Source organism: Lissotriton vulgaris, chromosome 4_1 (assembly GCF_964263255.1).
Source record: "Lissotriton vulgaris chromosome 4_1, aLisVul1.2, whole genome shotgun sequence".
NCBI classification, from domain to species: Eukaryota; Metazoa; Chordata; class Amphibia; order Caudata; family Salamandridae; genus Lissotriton; species Lissotriton vulgaris.
In genome coordinates, this window is record NC_141691.1 from 1,289,836,918 (window position 1) to 1,289,861,800 (window position 24,883).

Consider the following 24,883-nt stretch of genomic DNA (forward strand, 5'->3'; position numbering starts at 1 on the left):
AAAACTCACATATATCAGAGGACGAATGGACAAAATACTTATTGTCGCACTTCAATAAGGATGACATCACAGGAGACACTGCAATAAAGTCTCCTCGCATAAAAACCACAAGGCCTGAAAAAGATGAGAAATTCAATCATCACACAGGCATAAACATGCATGAAATGTGGGAGTGTGAAGGCATGAGTCCACCAAAGACTGATATTCCAAAAATGGAAGAAAGACCTGCAAAGGTTGTCGAACCAGAGCCAATGAAAATTGCCCCAGCAAACATCAGACGGCAAATAACAAAGGGGAGACCCAACGGAGAGCCAGCGCCAAATGAAATACCACCTATGCTGTATAAATCAGATGTAGATTTCTAGAGTGTATCTCTGGCACTAGTATTTAACAACACAAGACTCACTTTTTCTCTTCCTGATTCCTGGCACGTCATCAGCCTGATCTACAAACATGGGAGCAAGAGTCATCCAAACAGTTATCGTCTTGTTGCCCTGCTAGATGTAGAAGCAAAATACTTCGCAGGACTCATCCTGGAGGAATTATCATCATGGACCTCTGAAAAAGTCATCATCCCACTCAACCAAACGGGTTTCTGCAAAGGCCAAGAGACCACAACTAACATTATGGCACTGTCCCTCCTGATGGGTGCAGCAAAAGCAACCAAGTCACCGTTATTCCTCACATTCATTGACTATACTGCTGCCTTCGACCATGTGGACCGCAACAAACTTTGGCAGAAACTATACAATTGGGGTATTCCGAAACGCCTCCTAGACGTCCTAATACTGCTCCACTCCAATACTTGGATTAAAATTAAACTTGGGGCAGGTACACACCTTTCGAAGCCGCTTAGGACGACAAAAGGACTAAAGCAGGGGTGCCTACTAGCGCCCATCTTATTCAATCTTTTTTTAGTGGATTTACCTGCAGAACTTGATAAATGCTCAACCATGCACCCAAGTTAGGCAAAATCGCCCTTTTAAATCTGTTATACGCAGACGATCTGTTGCTGATAAGCCGCTCGTCAACAGGCCTTCAGAATCTCTTGATCGCAGCCTACGCCTTCTCAGCAAAGAATGCCCTCCAAATAAATCTTAACAAATCAAAGGTCATGATGGTGAATTATAGGAAAAAAAGGAATCCATGCTGGAACTTGAATGGAGAAAAACTTGACCGTGTAGCCACATACAAGTATCTGGGTGTTCTCCTGGACTCAAATAATACGTCTAGGGCTCAACTTCACTCCATCCGAGGAAAGGCCACAATGACTTATCTGGCATTAAAATCATTAAAGGTCGAACTCCCGGATCTCACACTCAAACCTTTTCTTGAAGTTCTGCGTGCGAAACTACAACCAACGCTCACATACGGGAGTGAATCTCTTCATGGGAAGGATGCCGCACTGCTGGACACAGTCATAGCCAATTCCTATAGGGCAATTTTTAATCTTCCAAAATATGTCTCTCCTGCTCAGATTTGTTTAGAATTCGGCATCCTTAAACAAACATTAAAAAGGCGGAGTGCGTATGTAGCCAGCTGGCGCAACATCCGCAATGCAGAGGCCGACTCCCTAAATGCCAACGTATGGGAAGAGTTACTCCGGCATCGTATTTCGTTGCCTAGAGACTACTTATTTGAATCAATTGAAGTTCTAGGTTTGTCTGAAATCTGGGAAACGTCTATAGATCTCCAGTCCTTCAAAAAATTAGCTAAAAAATCAGCACGTATAGCGATTGAAGACAAGAAGGACTTAGCAAACAGAGCGCATGGATGGACAACCCTGGGTGATTATGGTAAAATACAGCCACAAGCATACCTCAATATTGGGATGAAAATAAAAGTCAAAGAAAAGTTTCTAAAATTACGCCTTGGTGTAATCCCGATACTGCCACACTTGCCCCCCTGGGAGAGAACATATGCTTCACAACAGTGTCGCCTGTGTAAGTCCGGTAAGGAGGACATTGTTCATGTGATCTGTATATGCCATCGACTAAGGGATTTGAGGTATAACCTTTTGCTACCATCCTTTAAATCACATGCTGTTCGGACCTGCAGGCAGGCAGTCAAACTATGCTTTACCACCAATAACACCAAACTGAATTGCCAGGTTGTGAATTTCTTTGACCTAATAAGAAAAAGACTTAATAGCGTTTGAAAAACGTTATTAGGACCTGAGAACAACCTTGAACTGATCCCAGTAAATCTCGTACCTTTTAAGCTTAATTAAAACATTGTTTTTAATGTTTCTATTGGTGTTTTATATTTTTGTACAGATTTTAACCCCTTGCATGCACTACAGTGCTCGTGTGCTGATGACAGCTGGGGGTCGTCATGACCACACCCACGCTTGGAATGTCCAGCACAGGAGCATAATCGAGGCAGCATGGAAGGGGTTAATTAATCATGCACAAAATAGACATTACTTACAGTGAGTCAGCGGCTCTGAGCAAGCTAGTGGTACAGAGACCAAGGAGACTCAGAAAAACAACTACATAGCTATACATAGTTAAGTACAGTTTCAATTTAGGATGTAGATCATAGAAAAATGAAAAATGAGACGTGTCTCTCGACGTATCTGGTCCTCGGCGCAGAGTCCTCCATACTCTTCAGTGCAAGGTGTCATAGGCGCCTACATTATGTTCAACAGAGGTGAGCTCCGTAACAAACATTTTTGGCCACAAAGGACCCTACCTGTTGCTGTGACATCTGCGTTCTGCCTGTGCGCCGCTGCCCCGGGCTGTGCCTTCCCTGCCACCGCATTCTTCATCACCGCGGCTGCCGATGGGGGGGACCACAGCCCCCAGAACGCACCACGGACATCGCCCCGCCCACCTACGGCCACCTATGGCCATTTCCGCGCCCGGAGGTGCTTAAAGCACCGGAGCTCCCTCGTAGGAGTGGGAGCTCCGTAACAAACATTTTTGGCCACAAAGGACCCTACCTGTTGCTGTGACATCTGCGTTCTGCCTGTGCGCTGCTGTCCCAGGCTGTGCACCTGGTCTCCCCCGCCGCCACATTCCTCATTACCGCGGCCGCCGAGGGGGGGGACCACAGCCCCCAGAACGCACCACGGACATCGCCCCGCCCACCTACGGCCATTTCCGCACCCGGAGGCGCTTAAAGCACAGGAACTCCCTCCGGGTCGCGGGACGCGCGCGGGCATCGCCGGGCTGAGCCCGGGCAGAGGGCGGGCCGTCTGCGGCCATCAGCGGCCAGAGGAGGCCGGGCTGGGCCACCCCCCTTGAGTTTGCTAAAAGAGGTACAAGAGGATCCATCCCCAAGCTAAGAGCAATACGGAAATTGACTTTATTGCGAACTGGTATTGTGAACTGGTTAGACTCTCAAATTATATGATACTCACTAATTGTGTTTATAGAATAGTGTGATTCTGGTAGAAGGCACATACTTATATACTCGGCAGGGGTACAACGGAGCTGCTTAAGCAATATCTGAGTAATCAATTAGTGGGTGGCTTGAAGCAGTTACTTGCAGATTTAGCTCACAACTCCCTACCTCTAAGCACCGGCCTTGTCTAATAAAACAAAAACACGCTCTGCAATGAGTAAAACTCACGCCTCTCGCACTGATAATCCCCTAGGTGTGGCATTAAATGGGGTGTTACAACCCACTGCAATTGATCTGATGCTGCAGAAAGTGAACAGGGAGATAGAATGCACTGATAGAAGCTTATCCACACCAAACACACCCATACAACCTATTCCTATAGATATCTCTGAAGTGACCGTAAATGATTCTACAGAAAACCCCGCTGATACCATCCCCTGCGCCTAGGTGGTAAAAGAAGTAGTTAGTAGCAAAACAAAACAAGGGCCCAGCAGGAAGGGCAAAGTGAACAAAAAGAAGCAAAGTAGAGCAGCAGGGGGTCTAAAATCAGGGGGAGGAAGTGATTGAAGAGTTTGAAGGAACGTCAGCAGGGCAGCAAATCCCACCGGGATGGCTGGAGGAGGTAATGTGCAATTTTTAAAAGCGCATGGAAACTTTTATTGTGAACTAACTAAAACCAATAATAAGTAAACTAGATAAGGCAATAAACGAACTAGCCAAGCAGGGTAAATGCAAGGGAACGACTGATAGTAAGCAAATGGCAAATCACCCCGAAGCAGGGATTAGGTCAGGGGATCAGGCAGCGGGCAGAAATAACTGTGTGAGCAACGAACACTACAGTATAGTTCAAGTACATGACATACCTGTGGTTACAGTACAAGGAGAAAGGGGCTACTCTAACCAAGGGGGGGAAAAAGTTCGGGAAAAGACACCACAGAATACAAATCCCAAACCCCTACAACCAGGTATTGTAAAAACTCATGGTTGCTCAGAAAAAGCCCAAATTAGGCACGAGCATTTAGATATCCCCACTGACTATGTACCATCACGCATAAACTTACCACCTGAAGATTGCCCCTATGTTGTTGTTTTCACGGGGGTCCCGGTACTCAGGGCAGGGGAGAGAGAGTCGCATGGTGAGTTAAAAACAAAAATAATAAAGTGGCTAAATATACACAGGCCCTTGAGGGGAGGAAAATGTGGGGAGATCTTGCTTGTTAGAAGAACAAATTGGGTAGGCAGTAGGAGGAAGGATTTGTCATGAGATTGTATTGTGGCAAACTTTAGGGACACTGATTTGGTGAAATATATATTGGGCGGTTATAACAAAAATTATACCAGCACAATATGTCCCTTACCAATAGGACACTTTTATCCAAGGAGACGTGCCCCAAATCCTCTGCACTATGCACATGATATATCAGGATACGGAGGAGCAAGCAGCTGGCCAAGAGGGGCAATGCAGAGAGCCCAGGATCTTACACAATGGGAAAATAGATTCAGCCCACTGCAATCCCTGGAAGAACTAGACTGACTACCCCAACCATCCCATGAAAGGGCGACCAAGCAGGCAGTAAATAAATTAACGGTACAGGCGGTACGGGGGGCACGGAAGGCAAGCTAGCAAGGAGGATGGATGTACCCCTAACACATATAGGTAAAGGGGACCAGGGAGTGACTCATAGCAGGGTGGCGGACCCGTTAACACTAACACAGGGCAAAGTGGATAAGAAAGCAGTAAGGGAAGGCTTCAGGGTATTATCCTGGAACATTGCTGGTTTGGCGGGGAAATTTGATAATGTCGACTGGAAGAATAATCTTTGTGATTATCATATTATAGCCTTCCAGGAGACATGGGCGGTAGACCCATTCCACTACCAAATAGAGGGCTATAAATGCTTCTCTGTCCCAGTAACTGAAACAAGATCTGGTAGCCCTTCATGGTCGTCGCACCAAATTCAGGAGGCTGAGTTTATGGGGCAGGGGCTAAGGTTACTGATATTTAACATCTACAACTCAGTTTTAGGGGAAGGAAAACAAGCAGTAACCCAGGAATTGGACAATAGGCTCAACTATCAGACTAAATTACAGAGAAGGGGAAACAAGCCAGTTGTCCTGATCATGGGTGATCTAAATTGCCACCTTTGCCCCAAATTGATCCCAGTAAATGCAGATTGGTCGTCATGCCCGATAGAGAGTGGGCCACACTTTGAGCATACTACGGAGGAAAACACCCTGATGAAGATTTTGGATAATTATGCCTTGACCCACACAATCGACATGGTGACCCCGGGGAGGGATGGCTTCCCTACTCCAACATTCAAGGGCAGAGGATGCCATTCTATTATTGACTATATGATGATATCTTCCTTTGCTAAGGATAGGGTGAAGGAGGTTAGAATAGACTGGAACCCTTTCAGTGATCACAACCCGTTGATCATGGAATTAGCACATAGCACCCGACCCCGAATAAATCAACCGGCTACTACTGTACTGCGCCCAACTGACCAGGGGAGGCGTCTCAGATGGGAAAAAAATAATGCAGAAGAGTTCTATAGAACCTTGGTAATAAAAGGCAAAAATCAGATTGAAGATTGTCTTAACCCCTCAGTAGATGGTAGGGTCCTGGTCTCTGTTTTTGAATCACTAACCAATATGGTAGGTGAACTTTTGAAAGTATCTGGGCCTGTAAAAATGGAATCACAGCCACATTGGTTCGACTCAGCATGTGCGAGGGCACTGAGGGCCCTAAAGTTATGCCTTAAAACCCACCCCAGGGATAAGCAGGAAGTTGCATTATGTAGAAATTTATACAAGACTAAGGTTAAGCAGAGGAAGACCACGCTCCAAGCAGAAGTGTGGGTGGATCTGCGGGTAGCCGGGGAACAAAGGGACTTCAATGAATTTTGGAGAATTATCAACAGGCCCTGCTTTCAAGAGAGAAATTCCCCGGCAATTAGCAATAACTTCCTTCCTGAGCAATGGGTGGGACATTTTAAAAGTCTTCACAACCATGACCGTGACGCTGTGCCCGCAGGGGACTGGGATGGTTGTCGGTCTGGCGAAGTGGAATTCTCACTTCAAGAAATCACCCAAGCAATTAGAGGGTTAACACGCAATAAAGCGCCAGGGCCTGATGGCACGCCACCTGATCTTTATCTGAGTAATATTGAGCTCTGGGCCCCCATCATGACTAGGGTTTTAAACGCAGCTATCAGGTCGGGTCTGCCGCGATCTTGGTCTATGGCACTGATTGTCCCTATTTTCAAAAAGGGGAGTAGGGACAATCCTCAGTGCTATAGACCAATATCACTGATAGATGTCTCAGCCAAATTGCTGGGCAGGGCAGTTTTAAGTCGTCTGATGTCTTGGACAGAAGACCACAACATCATAGCAGACACCCAATACGGCTTTAGGCCGGGTAAATCAACAAGTACCAGTGCTTTAATCTCTATCTACTAACAACAAAATATACAAGGGTTAGTAAGGGCACGCTCTTTATGGGCTTTATGGACCTGGATGCAGCCTTCGATAATGTAAAGAGAGCAAACTTTGGGAATTGATGAGTGGCCTAGGAGTCGAGCCTGGACTCATTAACATTCTAAAGGAACTTCACTGGAACACCACTGCCAAGGGCCGCTATAACACGGGGGGGAGTACTGATCCCTTCCCGTGCACTGGCGGAGTGAGGCAGGGTTGTATCCTTTCCCCATTTTTGTTTTCCCTTTACATCAATGATTTGGAGAGAAGTTTGGTTGAATTAAATACAGATTGTCCCAAAGTTGGAAACCATCACATACCAGTTCTATTGTATGCAGACGACGCCGTCCTGCTTGCCAGGACGGCCCTGAGCCTACAACATCTTGTCGATGGGCTTGTGGATTTCATGGACAAATTAGATCTGTCGGTGAATTTGAGCAAATCCTATGTTATGATAGCCGGCAAGAAGCCCTGTAGGAAATTTGTATCTAAAATAGAGTCTCACAAACTAGAAACTGTAAGCTCTTTTTCCTACTTGGGCCTTCTGTTTGACAGGGATACAAAGTTCGATCTACTAATTGATGAAAGATGCAGAAAGCTGGTGTCTGCAAACGGGGCGATTCACAATTTCGCTCGTAGGCTGGGGCGGTGGTCTCCTGAACAGGTGATGAATTTCTATGTAGCAGTAAGCACCGCAAAAGCTCTATATGGGGCGGAGGTCTGGGGTTTTAGGGACGTTAGGCTCCTACAAATGGAGGAAGATAAATTCTTAAGGAGGATGCTGAAGTTACCCCAGGGCACCCCATCAGGAATAACACACACAGAACTGGGAATTCCACACATTACTGACCTGGTGAAGGTGAGGCCCATTATGATATGGCTCAGGTTATGGGTGAACCCTGTTGCGGAACTAAGTAGGCAAATTGTCAGTGACTGCTTGCTAAAGGACAATTACCTCCAGATTCCGTGGTTGCGGTACATTAAAGAGACTTTGGAATCCATTAACCATTCATCACTCTTCAGCGATCCGACCTTCATTACTCCTACATGTAAACACCAAATTAAAAGGGAGCTATTAGATAAATTTGAATCACAAAGATCAAGCTCTGACTCATTAAAGAAATCAGTTGTGGCACATCGCCAAGTGAGCAATGGTGTAAGTATGGAGCCCAATTTGTTTTTAATGTATAATCACCAGGATAGATTTTTAATGTGTCGTTTTAGGCTCAACTTGTTACATCACATCGTAGCTTATCCTTCAGGTTTTACAGTGACAGTTGAGCAGAAGGGTGCCTGCAGCTGCGACAATAGGTCTCCCCAGGACACCCTTCATTTTGTACTTCTACGTTCTTTTTATCAATTGCCCCGTCGTAGATTTCTGGTTGATATTTTAAACGAGGCTAAAATCCGCCAAGCCAAGATTGCCCTGAATTTTTTACAAATGGCTGCTGATACGCGTACATTGTGCTCGATTGTAAATTTTCTGAAGGTATCAGTAAGACTTAGAAAAACCCGAGATTAAAAAATTATGAATTAATTCTGAAACCTTTTAGGAAACCCTTAGACTGAATAATGATGAACTAATATTGATTTTTTTTTTTTTAAATCTCCTTTTGTAATGTGTTTTTAAACTCTTCAGTTCAGACTTATAATGATTGTTTGTATTTTGTATAAAGCATTTTGTATTATGTACATTTTATGATGATTTTCTTTCATCGAAATAAAGATTTACTGAACTGAAATGTGTGCTCACTGTGGCCCACTGGACTAGTGCCACAACGCCCATGTCTGACTACATGTGTCTTGCAAAAAGTCCCATATCCCTAAGCGATGGTCCTTTCTGTGAGATCGACCTACTAGTGCAATTTCCATTGCTTGCGCGTGTTGAGATATCGGCTGCAGTCACAATGCACAATCCTCCTGTTCTCTCCTTGGTGACCTCCTCCGAGCTCCTGTCTGTCCCTTCTCTTGAATAAATTTCAGCACCTCCTGAGGTTCACTATAGATCCGTTATTTTCCATCCTCCGTGTCTCTGAGTCTGGCTGGATACAACATGGTGTATTCTAAGTTCAATTCTCTTAGCTTCTGTTTCGCTGTGCCAAACCTTTTCCGTGCTTCCTGTACAGATGCTGTAAAGTCCGGATAGAGGAAAACATCCATTCCCTCATAGTTCAATTTGCCCAGTTTTCTGGCTTTTCAGAGCACCGCATCCCTGTCTCTGTAATTTAAAAGCCTTGCTATAATCGGACGCGGTCTTGACCGATTGGTGGTTTCGGCACCAACAATCTATGGGCTCTCTCTACTATAAAGATGTCAGAAAATGTCTCTCTACCCAGCAGGGATATAAGCAGTTTCTCCACAAATTGTTCCATCGGACCCGTGTTCGTTGTTTCCGATACCCTCATTAAGCTAATGTTGTGGTGGATCGTGGTGAGCATAGCTTGTACGTCATCATTTGTTAATCCTCCCGATGCACCTGCCACTGATTGCGAATAAGATTGTTCTTCTGTTCCATGGCCTGGTTGTTTCTTCGCCTGATCGAGGGTGAGCTTGGGTTAAGTCTGATCCGTCCTTCCCATGATGTTGGTGGCCGCTCGTTTTCTCGTCTTGATTGTCGGCACAGTTCCTGCTGCAATCAGCAGCGGTTTAAGAGCAGCAACACCAAAACCTATCCCACTGAACTCTGCTGTAGCCCCTTGTAGTTGTTTTGGGGGAGCGTGAAGCATGTCTGGCTTCCAATCACATGAAACAGTAGCAACGTCCCTTCAGAGATATGCCCTCAGGCACCGCAGTCAGCCCACATGCCCTGCTAGAAGTTGTCGGTCGGCCACACAGTTGCTATATCCTGTCCTTGTCTTCTTCCATCCAGCACTGTAATGTTTACTGTACTGTGGGTTTTGCAGGTTGCACTGTGCCCACCATGTCACCCACGTGATAATAACCTGTTCACCGCTTACACTAGCGTGCAGTGTTCCACCAGTGGTGAAGGTGTTTTTCCCTCTTCTCCTTCTCCACTTTCTGATTCTTAGCACCCCCTCCTGGGAAGCGCCTTCACAGCCCTGTACTCGTGTCCTTGATAGGCTGAAGTGTAGCTTCCACTCACCAGGAGGGGGCCTCGCAAATACTATGGCACAGTGCCAGCAAAGCTATGGCTAACATATCACATGGGTCCAGTCTACCACATCTCTCCAACCCATTGCACTTACTCACTGTTCTGTTGTTTGCGGCCTAGAGCCCTGGATGCCCTCTGGTCTGCTTCCCTCGTACTGCAAGGGTAGCCCTTCCACAATCTCCTAAAGCTGGCACCTACTCCTTGCTGCTCTTCCGGCTGTAGATGTATTTGTGGTGTAGCCCCCACTGCCACAATCAGCCCTATCTACTCCTCGTGGCGTTCAGCGCTTTTTGTGCCACCAAGCGTGTAATCTGCCCTCTGAGGGGCAGTTGCAACAGGTGCCCATCCAGGCACTCACCCCACAAGGTCTACCAAGTGTGAGATTTGTTCCCCACAGCGTGACTCCTCTTCCCACTATATTGTGTGCACACAGGGGGTCTCTGTTCTGCTGCACCTTGTCTTGCTACTCCCCACATTTCAGTCAAGTTGTCAGCTGTGTCTTCCAGTCTCGGAAGGCCTTTCTGTACCTTTTAAAAAATATATATCTTTTATTTTACTTCTGATTGGTTTCAGGTCATCCGCCTGATCGCAAAGAACCGACCCACGATCCCAGGCCGCTTTGCGTGCCCTACGTTGTGGCCGCGCTGCTCACCACAGAGCGCGGCTGCACTTTCACCTTCACCGGCTGGGCTCCGATTCACCGATAGGTGCTGAGCAGCCTTTTCTTTTATTAGGAGCTGAATTATCTTTCATGTAGGCTATTGATATTGACCCGAGCCGCCCTTTACCATTTCCCGTCGTCCAGCACCTGTTTCTATGAGGATTTTGCAGGATTGTTCAGGTGTGAAAGGTGAGCTCTCTTAGAACACAGCCATTACTCTCTGTGGCTAGCTCCACCGCCGACTCTACTTTCAGTAACTTGATTTTATATGCCAGGATTGTCTTAACCCAGACAAATATTCCGGCTGGGAGGCCAGCTGGAGAATGCCTGGCCTCAATACTAAAAGTAGAAAACCCCAACCTTTATACCTGCTCAACCGTCCAAATTACCGCATTCTAGGTCATATTATTCCCGCAATGTTCCAGGATATCATTTTCTAGTCCTGATCATTTTTTACACACTTCGGGTACTGATATCTCATTGTAGAATTTGCTCTTTTTGCATCTATGTTAAGTGCAGGATGGCATATCATGGTAACTGGGCCACAAAATACAATTTCAATAGGGTTGTTGGTGTTGGTAACCCCTTCAGACTGGATGACGGGCTATGCCTCAGAGGTCATTAGCGATTTAGTGATTCCAGGGTTTAGTCAGTCAGGGGTGTCCAAATAAGTAAGGGCTTGATATATATTTCTACTTTCCAGCAGGAAAAGCGCCTGTATCACCTTTGGTTTCTGGGCATTGTACACGTTTTTTGGGACGACTGGGCCTGTGGTTTTGAGATGCATGTAGAAAAAGCCAAGTGGCACAATATTAATCTCTTGGCTAGGCCCCTAGTTAGATGGAATCTTTCCACTTTCAAGCAACTGCCCTGCAAGCGTTGGTGACCTACAGTTAATAACTACGCAGTCTCCAGTTGAGGTCTTGCGTAGAGGACCATTCCAGCATACATATTTTACAAATAAAATATCATGGTAGTTTGTAATTGAAAAATTTGTGTTCTGGGATAACCAATAGCAAACTTTATTTTTTAGCTGGTTATGTGTTTCTTTGTGATTATCCTGGGATGGGGGGACACTAGTTAGAATTGCCACATATGGGCAATACTCTGAGGAATTTGTATGGTATCCTCATTATCCCAATCGTTCCTATCCTTAAAATCATTTATGTCTGGGGGTGTCTATCTACTATGTTCAATTGCCTTCCCTGTGAGCAAGGTACTGCGTGCAGTAGACCCGTTTTTATTAGGGGGCTGCACTTCTCTCGCCAGATGACTGATGCATGTAGGTTCCATTGGTTTTAGTGATACTGCCCCCAAGTCACTCCTATGTATTTCAGGGGTGAGGACACAAGATAGTGAGTTTAGGTTCATACTATGGTTCCCCATTTCAGTGTGCTATTTCCCATAGGAACTTGTCCCCTCTTCACAACTTTTTGGTTTTGGCCGTTCCCCAGTCATTAAATAAGTAAGAAACTTTTGGATAGTTTTCATACTTTTCCCCAATTTGTCAAGCCTGTCCAATATGGGCAAGAGATTATTAGACATTATTTTTTCAAAGCAGATCATAAAAGCCTCAATATCTTGCGGGATAGAACTATAGGGTTAGGAGACACTAAACACTTCTATTACTGATTCCTGAGTCTTTTTCCTGGATCTGGTCCTTAAGACCAGTGGAGTTTCCGGGTTGTAGTGTAGTTCCTATATTCCCAATAGGCTCTGCGCATTGGAATAATATATCCTGTAGTTTAGACGTGGAACTGAGGTCTACTAGGTCTCTACGGGCTATATCAGACTTAATTGTGAGTGCCAGCTAGCTCAGAGGTCACTAGAAACTTTCTCGAATAAACAAGAAGGGATTAGTTTCTGACAACCGCATAAAACATGGCAACTTTGTTTCCCAAGAATAAGAAATCAAATCTCTAGAGTCGCGGAAACAATAGATAATTATTTCAGTCAGTCAATCGTGCATGCTTAGTTTCACCAGAGGTGCAAGAGAAATAGAGAGACAGGCGTTTTCAATAAAAAGGTATTTATTGAACAGTCTTCTTTCTCAAGCATTGAAAATGAACTGCTACAATAGCAAAGCTTACTATAAAGTACAATTAATATAATCCGAATTATATTATAAAGTAGTAGTGTAAAAGCATGATATGGTTTCTAAGCCATAAAGTGCATAAAATGTATGAAATACATAAAATACATACAGTGATAAACGGATGACTAAAATACTCAACTGGTGCTTCTAGAATACGCCTACCCAGGTGTACCTAACCTAAGTCTGGTAAGACGGAGGGAGTATTAGAGGAGGAGTTTAAGTCTAGGAGTTCTCTGCCAGGAATCTGATTCCAATAATTTTCTAGGAGGTCTAATCAGCTCCGTACCTTTGTTCTAGAATGAAGGAGGTCTTGTATCTCGTTCTCGGGACTCGATTTCCCAGATACCCGCAAGGGTAGCCCGGAAACACTGGAGCTGGATTTCTTGGCAGGAGAAATGACAGAGTCTCGCAGTGTGTCTGCTGGAAGGTCGGATTCCTTCGGCACTTGCTGTTGCAGGGCGCCGGGCAAATCAAGGCATATTTATACTTTGAAGGTGCCGAGTTTGAGGCATATTTGGATTTAATAACGTCACTCAAAGACTCATTTCTTGGAAAACGCTGAGAGTTCTAGGAGAACTTAATATTCAAGCAGGGGGAAGTCCCGGGCTGCTGAAGGCGGGTTTTTCCAAGAAAACGTTGTTAATTTCTGGAGCTTAGTGGAAGTATCCATGCCGTATTTGGGCTGTATGGTTTAGGCCAAATATGGTAATGGTTTCTATGCCTATATAATGGAATGATAAAGTATACCTATATAAGGGCATGAATCAGGAAATTTATACTAGGGTCCGAGATTCATTTACAACAGGGTGTTTTGCCTTCTTTATCCTTTTTTATTGTGAGATTACATGACGGGGTTACCCATGATTGTGGGAAGGTCAACTTGGGAGGAGATAATCAAAATATGCTTTTGTCGTGCGTGTGAATACCATGTTCAATGACACTTAACGACCTATTCTGCACTTGCTCCATGTTTATAGCTGCAATCAGACTCCACTCTAGGGACAGCCATCTTTCAGAAACTAAGATTTCCTTGTCAATGACCTTGGTAGCTTGTGAGAGAAAGCAGTTGAGTGTGGAGTTCTGAAAAGACTTTTGGAGTGTTCACCCTTTCCCCCAATTGCTTCAATTTAAACACAAAGAATAAAGGAAAAGCAGCGCTATGTAATGTCAATAAATTAACTTAGGCAGATGAACAAAGTTCCAGTGGGTCCTAAAATGCTGGAGCGCAGAGTATGCAGTAGTGCCAGGAAGCAGTCACCAGCAGGTAGTTATTGTTAGGACCTATTTTCCATAGGAAATTCCTAACATCCAATAACTTTGGCGCCCGTTGAAGAATCTTCGCAAAATGTTCAAAACTCGTGGGGCACTCCCGTCCGCTCCTATCCTGAAAGTTTCGGGGTGATTTGGCAAGCCGGTCCAAGGAAAAAGGGGGGGGGTCCCAAAACATGTTTTCCCCAGGCAATTTTTCATAGGAAACTTAAGGCACGGCTACAGCCGGAACTGCTGAACGGAATTACACCAAATTTGACAAAGAAGTTGGTTCAGAAAGAACCCTTTTTGTTAAATGATGTAAATCCGTTCAGTAGTTGACGATAAAATCAAAAGTAAAAACATATATATATCTATGGCCGCGAAGGATCCGCTCACCCTACAGATTAGGATCCGCGCACCCTGCAGATTAGGATCCGCGCACCCTGCCGACCATGAGCTGCATTGTAATAGGTTGCGAACTCTCTAAACCACGCTAAACCAGGAACTGTTGGCAGCCATCTTGTGCCTCAGTAGAAGCGAGGCACAAGATGGCAGTAAAATGAAGATGGAAAACAAGAAGAGGGGCCTTAGCTGAAACACCCTGACCCCGTAGGTCTGCTTAGGGGGTCCTAGAAGGACTTCTACGGGTAAAAAAAGCACTTTTTTTTTTAAATGTCATGATGCCCAAAGGGTGCGGGGATCTATCTGCGAAAATGCAAAAAAACAATGTGCGGTCTGCAGCGCTTTGTTTAATTAAAGCCCCTGGGTGGGCCAGGTCCCTTGGTCATTGCCTCCACATTGCACAATTATAAGGTCAGGGTGTTGGAGATGCAAAAGGGATTTAACCAATGGCATCATTTGGTGCCACTTTAATCCTCTCTGTCCAATCCATTAAATGTCTACAGTTGGCAAGGCTAAATCTTTGTCAATACCTCTGCTTTCAGCATACATTTTGCTCCAGAAAATATAGCTGTGTCCTACACTCCAAACCCTAAGCATCTTGAAGGGGGGTCTGGATGCACTCAGAAGGTGTCTGTATTTGAAATGGGCAGTTTAAAAACTAAGATTTTTCTAAAATGGTGGCTAAGATGCAGTTTTAAAAAAAGAAGAGAAATGATTGGCTGTTTGAGAACATTGTAGACTGAACATTAGGGTGCATGTTTCTGTGTTTTTAAAGCTTGTTCCTTATTGGTTAGTAAAAACTGCTTGAAAGGAACATTAGATAGGATAAGCTGATATTTGAAAAAGTCAAGCGCACTTGCTGTTTGGATTTGCAACATTGTGTGCTAAACTTGTGACCTGTGTGTTCAGTTGAGTGTTCCATGAACTATTACTATGGTAACAGGCATTAAGCAGAATGGAGGTAGGGTTGAAAGTTATGTCAATTGGAAAGGGTTGAAATGTGTAACCAATAGAAATGTGTGTTGGCTTTTAAATTAATGTGGTAAGCAATGTGATTTGATATTTACGTGTATATGTGTGCAGAATGAGAGAGAACGTTTGCCATTTTTTATTTTGCTAAGAGAAGTGCACTACTGGCATTGTTTGCATAAGAAATTCTGGGGTGTGATTCAGATATATATTCAGATTTTTATTAATCTACTGCACTGTCTGAGACCTTACGTGCAGTAATGGACTTTCAACTGGTCAACCGAGGAAGTTAAACTGTGGATACGTTTAAACAGTTCTATAAGGAAAGGGGACTGTAAATGACAAAAAGACACCATGGCTTTGGGGCTTCAGAAAAATCTGAGGGCCTGGACAGAGGTCCACCAGTTAATGACAACCATAGAGGATCAACATTAGGAGAATGCAACAATCTGGGGGAAAAACGGATTTTCAGAATGATATCTAAACATGTGTTTAAGTAATGTGTAAACAGAGTTATATAGTCCTGCAAATGTGATACTACATGTGTGCAATTCTCAAGTCACTCGCGCTTGCAGCACCTGCTGTACCATACTTAGATTTCACAGAATCAAAAACATATTAGTGACAGCAACATTGTCAGTAAGCACATTTGAAAACAAAGCACAGTAGCAAGAAAAAGTAACCAATATTGTCGTATTTAGAAGGGAATACTTGTCATATACCCCCAGGTAAGTCAAGTGGTAATCTCTGAAAAATGTGCATTAGAATAGATCAAATTACTTCTGGAATTGACTCTGTGCTTCTACTAGCATATAGACTGCTCCCCATGGCCACCTCGAGGGGGGCTTTCCTGAAAGCAAGGTACCTGAACTGTTCTTGCGGCGACAGGCTTTCAATGTCTGGTAATTATGTGGGTACAGACCTCGTCCTACCCACAGCACTAATGCAGAGCAAAATTCACTAAGCACTCCCCTTTAACATTGAGTAATATACTGGATTACCAGTAAAAACAGGTTATAAAAATGCACCACTAAGTAGGAAGTAGAACACTTTGTATTGAAAGTGATTGCATGCAAGAATTCACACCCTATCTCCTGCTAACTTGTGTATAAAGAGCATGTTCCACATTTTAGTACTTCATAAATAGACACACTTCTAGCTGATGCCTTGATATGAATTAAAACGACGTATATGCAGCTGTATTGGCAGATATATACTCCTTTGCACACCTATAGCACCCATTTTACCAGCAAAACTCGCTCCTGCGGCGTCTTTGGTCCCTAGTGAAGTTCCAGATTTCTCAGATGTGTTTGAAGTGTCCACATCACCTTGAGGAACTGTAGGTACAGATGAGAAATAACCTGATTAACATTGGGTATATCTATAGTAGAGTAAACAATCAAGAAAGATGTCAAAGGATGTTGGGGCATATTACCAAGCAATAGCGATAATTATCGCTATTGCTTGGTTAGAGACAAAAATTTACCGCTGAGCTGCGGCGATTTTTACCGCAAATAAACCTTGGTATTACCAAGGTTTATCGCAAATGCGATAAAAATAGGCGCAATGCATGAATATCGCTGAAAAGTCTGCGATATTCATGCATTACCGAGCTAATGCTCTTAGCCATGTTATCCACCTCCCACTGGATAACATGGCTAAGAACTGCTCAGGGCAGGTGTTAGCTTTTGGAGATATTCGCGCTTAGCGCGAATATCTCCAAAAGTTGGTAATAGGAGATAGCGATGCTAGCGACTGTTTAAAGTCGCTAACATCTTGACACACCCACTTTGCATCTCATTAGTGATAAATATCACTGAGATGCAAAGTGGGGCCCAAGATGGTCGCTATCTCCTACTAGCTGTCGCTAACTGGTGTTAGCGACAGCTAGGTAATAGGGAGATAATTTCATCTCCGCTTTCTTGGCTTTTAAAGCCAAAAAAGCGGAGATAAACCCCCTTGATAATATGCCCCGTTGTTTTCATTCGGATTGTTGTGCTATCGATGTGGGTGTACCCCCTCCATCAAATGAGACAGGTGGTAAACTTTGCACACTGCATCAAAACAGATGACAAGACTTCCATTTTGACTCTTCTTCTAAGCACCCAATTATACATTCACAAGATCGACTTCTGGGAACCTTGGTAGCAGAATTATGAGCCGTGCCTGTTGATGCAACTTTAACGATACTGTTTCTTTGTATATTTAATTCATTAAGAAAACACATAACCAAAAGCCAGCAGACCCGTGGGCCACATTTTTATACTTTGATTCAGCGTAAAATCCTGCCCCTTCTAGACTAGGATGACAAAGTGAAATAGTGACCTTTAAAATCGTCCTCTAGGGACTCCTGATTGTACCATCCACCAAAGCTCCTCTAATTGTTATCTCGCTCATATGTCATGACCAAACAGTAGGTGCTATCTCTGTCTTTAAAAAGCTGCACAGGTGCTTCTCACGTCATCAGCGTTCATTAGAGCTCAACTATGATTTCTCCCATTCAGGGACATTTGTACTAATTGAGCAGTATCAGTATGCCAAAAATTGTTGTATAGGTTACGTGCATGTGAATATTTTAATAATTATGCTTTATGTGTTTACGCCTCTTTGATGTGAATTCCTATTACAATGACAGTACTGCTTTTGATTAGACAAAATTGCTACCATCATGATCTCGAACAATAGCTGAATATGGAAGTAAAGCGTAAGATGTATGCTGCGACATGCAAGAGAAAGTGACAACATGCCACCCCAAAGGGGGACAGAATACCATCTCGACCCATAACTGTGTATGCACAACTCGTAACTCCTCACCTTCTCCATGGAGTACAACATTCATGCATTTTCAGTGCTTCATAAGAGGCATACATCTTTTGTAAAGAAAGATTTTCAGGTCGACACATAGGCATGAGCTAAAGCAATGCAAGCACATGTATATTGACATATAACACACATTCATTATCACAGCCCTAGGAGAGGTCATACCTGTTTTGTGGTTGGTCTTCAAGGTTCTGGTTTTTTGAAGTCCGGTACTAGTATTTTTCACACCAGTCCTAGCTTCCTTGAATATTTCTCGTAAACTGGATTTCTTGGAGGTCTCTGAATTGACCAAGATATCCAGGCGCCCTGAAGCTAGAGGTTAAATAAGAAATAATGTGATTGGCACTAGTTGCAAGGACATTATCGTAGGATGATGTAGTCAGTGGGATTGTTGCTACCTAGACCACGTGAGTCATGTGACAAGCTCTGCACTCTCTTTTCAGATCAGAATAATATTACTTTTCTTGAAGACTCAGCTTCCAATAGCCCAATTACAGTTTCTCATGGACATCTGATGACTAGAAACTATTCATGTGACAGAACACTGAGATCTAGCACAGAGCAAAAGGTTCAGATTTTGAGAATCAAGCAATTAAAATGGGACTCTGACATTCCATGGGGGAAAGTTATTGAATTCCCTCCCTCTGGCCCTCCACTCCCAACACAACCTGCAGCTGTTCAGAAAGCAGCTAAAGACCTGACTGTTTCCTCCGACTGAGCTCTATTGTCTGACAACACACTTCCCGGGTCTTTGCCCCTTTTTCCATCTAGCTCCGCTCAGCGCTAAGACACCCTTGAGTATTGCGCGCTTTACAACATTAATTAATTCATTCATTCAAGGTGGGATACAGATGACTATAAACTATTCATGTGACTTCAAGCAAGGAATGAAGATGACCATAAACTATTCATGTCACTTCAAGGCGGGATCAAGTTGACCATAAACTATTCATGTGACTTCAAAGAGGGGATCAAGATGACCATAAACTATTCATGTGACTTCAAGGCGGGATCAAGATGACTATAAACTATTATTGTGACTTCAAGGCCGTATCCAAGATGACCATAAACTATTCAAGTGACTTCAAGGAAGGGATCAAGATGACCATAAACTATTCATGTGACTTCAAGGCGTGATCAAGATGACCATAAACTATTCATGTGACTTCAAGGCTGTATGAAGATGACCATAAACTATTCATCTGACTTCAAGGTGGGATCAAGAGGACCATAAATTATTCATGTGACTTCAAGGCGGTATTTAAGATGACCATAAACTATTCCTGTGACTTCAAGGAAGGGACCAAGATGACCATAAACTATTTATGTGACTTCAAGGCAGGATCAAGATGACCATAAACAATTCATGTGACTTCAAGGCGGGATATGTTTGAGCTTGTAAAGCGCACTGTTACCCGGAGGTTTCCTGGCGCTGTGTAACGCTGGGGAACCCGTCCTGGCTTTCCCTGTGGGATGGTCCCTGCTGGGAGTCCCCAAGGTGGAGCCAAGCATCCCCGGCGTTGGAGGGGCCGTTGTGGAGATTAGGCAAGCTAATGCCCAGAGTTGCCGAGTGGGACCCCTGAGTAGAGTAGGCACCGAAGCGAGAATTATCGAGTCAGCTGACCGAAGTACACGACCCTGCCGCGTCGGGAATTGAACCCTGGTCCCGGCCGACTTCTGCTCCCGGGTCTGTCGCCTCTAACCAGTGAGCCACACTACTCCACTCAAGATCAAGATGACCATTAACTATTCATGTGACTTCAAGGTGGGATGAAGAGGACCATACACTATTCATGTGACTTCAAGGTGGTATTCAAGTTGAACATAAACTATTCATGTGACTACAAGGCTGTATTCAAGATGACCATAAACTATTCATGTGACTTTAAGGCGGGATCAAGATTACCATACACTATTCATGTGACTTCAAGGCACGATCAAGATGACTAGAAACTATTCATGTGACTTCAAGGCAGGATCAAGATGACTAGAAACTATTCATGTAACTTCAAGGCGGGATCAAGATGACTAGAAACTATTCATGTGACTTCAAGGCGGGATCACAATGATCATAAACTATTCATGTGACTTTAAGGCGGGATCAATATAACCATAAACTATTAATTTGACTACAAGGCTGTATTCAAGATGACCATAAATTATTCATGTGACTTCAAGGCACGATCAAGATGACTAGAAACTATTCATGTGACTTCAAGGCAGGATCAAGATGACTAGAAACTATTCATGTGACTTCAAGGCGGGACAAGATGACTAGAAACTATTCATGTGACTTCAAGGCGGGATCACGATGACCATAAACTATTCATGTGATTTCAAGGCGGTATTCAAGATGACCATAAACTATTCATGTGACGTCAAGGCAGGATCAAGATGGCCATAAACTATTCAATTCAAAAAGATCTTTATTTCGATCACATGGTCATAAAAGATATACAACTCATCACAGTATAAAAGAATTTTAAAAACGCATTAAACAACTTTAGTGATCAAAGTTAAAAAGGTATGTCAGGAATTCAAATCTGTCCTGAGTCTCCAAGTCTCTTAATACAGCAAGTTCGTGCGTACCACATTGAAGGTAAGAATTTGGATAGTGCAAATACTGTGGTTGGGGCTAAGTCTGTCTTTAGGACTCTGTAATGGGGTAAAAGAGTTCTGAACCCCATATTCTTAAGCAAGGGGACTAGCCAATGTTTCCTGCTCCTCTCATAGGCCTTGCAAAAGAAAACCACATGGACATCATTCTCCTTTGAGTGGTCGCATGCGGGGCAAGTTTCTGTGGGGGAGCGACAAGACCATGATGCTGTGAATGATGCCAGGGGAAGGGTGCCGTATCTCCATTGGAGGAATAATTTCCTGGTTAGTGCCGGAGTCATGGCATCTAGGACACTTTCCAGTTGATAAGAGTCTTTAATTTTTATGAACTGGTTAGTTAGTGATCCCTCGCGAGTCCCTTCAGCAGCTCTGCAGAGCATACAATCGTAATAGGCTCTCGATAGCACCTTTCTAGGGGTCCTGGCGCTTGCATTTGCTGGATCCAGCCATAGGTCAGGGAATCCAATTGCCTCAAAAGTTCTCTTGATGTAATTCAGCCAAGGTGTTCTTGTGGCGTTGGGCAACTGTAAGAATTCCTGTAACTCGGCTCTGTGGGTTGAGAGATCTGGGCCGCTCCATAGACGCCGCCAGAATGCTAGAGGTTTGAGACCCAGTTCCTCCGTTATGGGCCGAAGGCCCATGTCCAGCCTGAGAGGAAGTATAGGGGTGCTCTGTGGGAGAGCAACAATCTGTCTCAGAAATTTGTTCTCAGTAGTTAGTAATTTTGGTGATGGAATATGTCCCCACAGCTCGCCCCCATATGTGACACCCCCCCGGGCCTGTGCCTTGTAGATTTGGATGACAGGGGTAAGCGGCCGGTAGGGTGACTTATTCGCTATTCTCATGGCGCCCCCCACCAACTGTGCCAGTTTGATGTTAGCTTTTGACTGGTGGGCCGACCACGTTAAGTTTTCATTGAGGGTAATCCCCAGGTATTCGATAGTGTGGACCCGTTCCAGTTGAACTGTTCCCAGCTTTGGCGGTGGGCGGTTGAGAGGCTTGGGGTTGAAAATCATGTATTTTGTTTTCTGTGGGTTAATTTCAAGTCCCCTCTCTGAGCAGAAATCCAGAAAACCATTCAAGACTCGTTGTATGCCCATTGGGGATTTGGACAGCAGCAGGGTGTCATCCGCAAACATAATTGCGGGCACCCTGTTGCCAGTCAGTTTTGGGGCATCAGTGTTGGGAATCCTGGTCAGGTGGGCGATTACCCCGTTCACGAAGAGGCAGAACAGGGTCGGTGCGAGCACACAGCCCTGTCTTACCCCTCTGCAAACGGGGAACCTTCCAGTTAAATTGCCACCTCTGCCACACCTAACGCGGGCATAGTTGTTGTGATGTAATCACATCAGGATTGCCAAGATATCTCCCGGGACATTCATCTCCTCCATGACTCTCCACAATTTTGCTCTGGGGACCAAGTCGAAGGTGGCACGCAAGTCCACAAAGACAGTGTACAAGGTGCCGCCCTCGATTGTTGCTGTCTTCCAGTATAAAAGATTTAGCCTGAAAATTTGATCTATTGTAGAGACCCCTTGTCTAAATCCCGCTTGATAGGGAGTCAGGATGTCCGTCTCCTCCATCCAGTTCTGAAGCCGGTCCAAAATCAGTCTTCTGAAAAGCTTTTGGGATATATCGATAAGACTGATCGGGCGATAGTTGGCTGGGAGCAGAGGGTTGCCCTTTTTAAAAATTTAAACCACCTCTGCTCCCAGCCAAGTATCCGGCAACTCCATCCCCCCAGGACAGCATTAAATATCAGCGTGAGGTATGGGCCCCATATCCCTGGTTCCTGCTTAAATAGGTCGCCGGGTACCCCATCAAGACCAGGGGCTTTCCCTGTTGGCAACCTAGCTATAGCCACCCTGACCTCTTTTTCGGTAAAAGGTTCTCCTATTGGACCAGACACAATCATATTTTTTGATGAATTCGGGGCCCCTACCTCCATTGAATACAGTGACTGAAAATGTCTCTGCCATATGCTAGGAGCTATGTTAGGCTCTATTGCTGAGGATAAGTCCTCTGTTCCATTGGACACTATGTGCCAGAATTTGCTCGAATCTTTAGTGGCAAGTGACCTTGAAATATTCTCCCAGTATTGTTGGTCCCACTCAGCCTTGGCATTCGCCAATAGCTTCCTGTAGGACCTTCTCCTAGTTTGAATTTCTTTCCTGCCTTTGCGCCCCTTTATTGCAAGTAGCAATTTAGTTTTTGAGTCTCGGCATGCGGCATTATACCACATCCTCTTGTTTATGGAACGTGTTTTCGCCCCTCCTTTTGAGAATAGATCCAGCTCCAGGGTGCTAATTAGGTCTGCATGGATTTGCCCCAGCTTTTCTCTATTTCCCCCAACTCCTATATTTGTCCCTATCAGGAATGCCCTCTCTAAAGGCGGGGTGATTCTTGTATATAATTTTGGCAACTTATCACCGCTAGTAGCCAGTTTCTCCCACCTGACTCTTCTCCTGTTGTTTTCGAGGAGAAGGCCAGACTTGTCTTTGTTCGGACCACGAGATATATCCTTGCTGCCCGGAAGGGCGTAGTAGAGTTCCAGGGCATTGTGGTCACTGTCCCTTCTCTCAATGACTTTGAAATCAACTATTTGTGACCACATTGCTAGTTTGACAAGGATATAGTCAAGTCATGATTCGCTACCGAATTTATTATAGGTGCATATGCTTGGGATGTCTGATTTACAACGGCCATTACAGGCCCTTAGGCCTTGATTTAAAGTGAGGGCAGTTATCTGCAATGCGGGTGGAGACCAAGCTCTAGGCGGGGGCGCCACCGTGACCGGCACTAGCCATCGTGAATCTTCCTCGAAGGAGGGTCCGTCACGTAGGCCTGGTAATGGTTCATAGTGAGAATTTAAATCACCTCCCACCAAGTAATGGAGTTCCAATGGGATACCATCTAAGAAAGCAGAGAGTTCCTCTATGGTGTTGTATTCTCTTGACATGGGTACCGGTCGTGAATATACATTTACTACGACCATGTAGATATTCTAGGACAGCTAGAATATCGTCAGAATCTGTGTTCATACAGCTGGCATGGCAGCCTAGATCTGATGCTACCCAAATTGCCAATCCTCCAGATGGCCTACCCCGTCCCCCCCTCTTAGCTGGTTTGGAGAATACATCATATGCCTGAAATGTGAGTTCTTCCCGGGCCCAAGTCTCCTGCAAGAGGCATACACTTTTTGAGTTGATAAAAGAAACCCACTCCGGGCAATCAATTTTGCTGGCTAATCCAGCAACATTCCATGAGATCATGGAGTGTGATTTGATAATAGATTGCCCAGTGTTGGAGGGATTAACACCATGAGTCTCCTAGGTGACCGTTGGGAGGGGGGGCGAATGCCCCCGGGCCGACCTTATACTGATGTCAGTCACAGGTGTGTCCACTGGGACAGGCTCCAGGACTTGATGCGGTGTTAGTTCATTCGGTGCCCTTGTGACTAGTATTTGTTCTAGGGGTGTGCTATTCCCTGTCCAATTGAGTGAGAAGTGCTCATTCCCCTGAGTCTCAGGATGTCAATCTACTATTTCAAGACTACTATATCTGTTTTAGGTGGGAAAATAAGCTGGATAGTGCATTCTGTGGGGCCCCGTAATTCCTCTCGTGCTTCCCGCCCCTCCTCCTAATGTTGGACTCCCAACCCACCTCCTCCCCATATGATAGGAGGTGTTCAAAAGGTCTTCCCCTCTGATGATATGGGTCACTTCTCTCCCTACGGCAGTTCTCCCAGTCATCCAACAGCTCCTGGTGTTGGCCCCATCTCTGATCCTCCGAATCATGTGACTTTAAGGTGGGACAAAGAAGACTATAAACTATTCATGTGATTTCAAGGCGGTATTCAAGATGACCATAAACTATTCATGTGACTTCAAGGCGGGATCAAGATGACTAGACACTATTCATGCGATTTCAAGGCGGGACAAAGAAGACTATAAACTATTCATGTTACTTTAAGGCAGGGTAAAGAAGACTACAATCTCTTCATGTGACTTCAAGTAGGGGATCAAGATGACCATAAACTATTTATGTGACTTCAAGTCGGAATCAAGATGACTATAAACAATTCATCTGATTTCAAGGCAGGATCAAAATGACTCAAAACTATTCATGT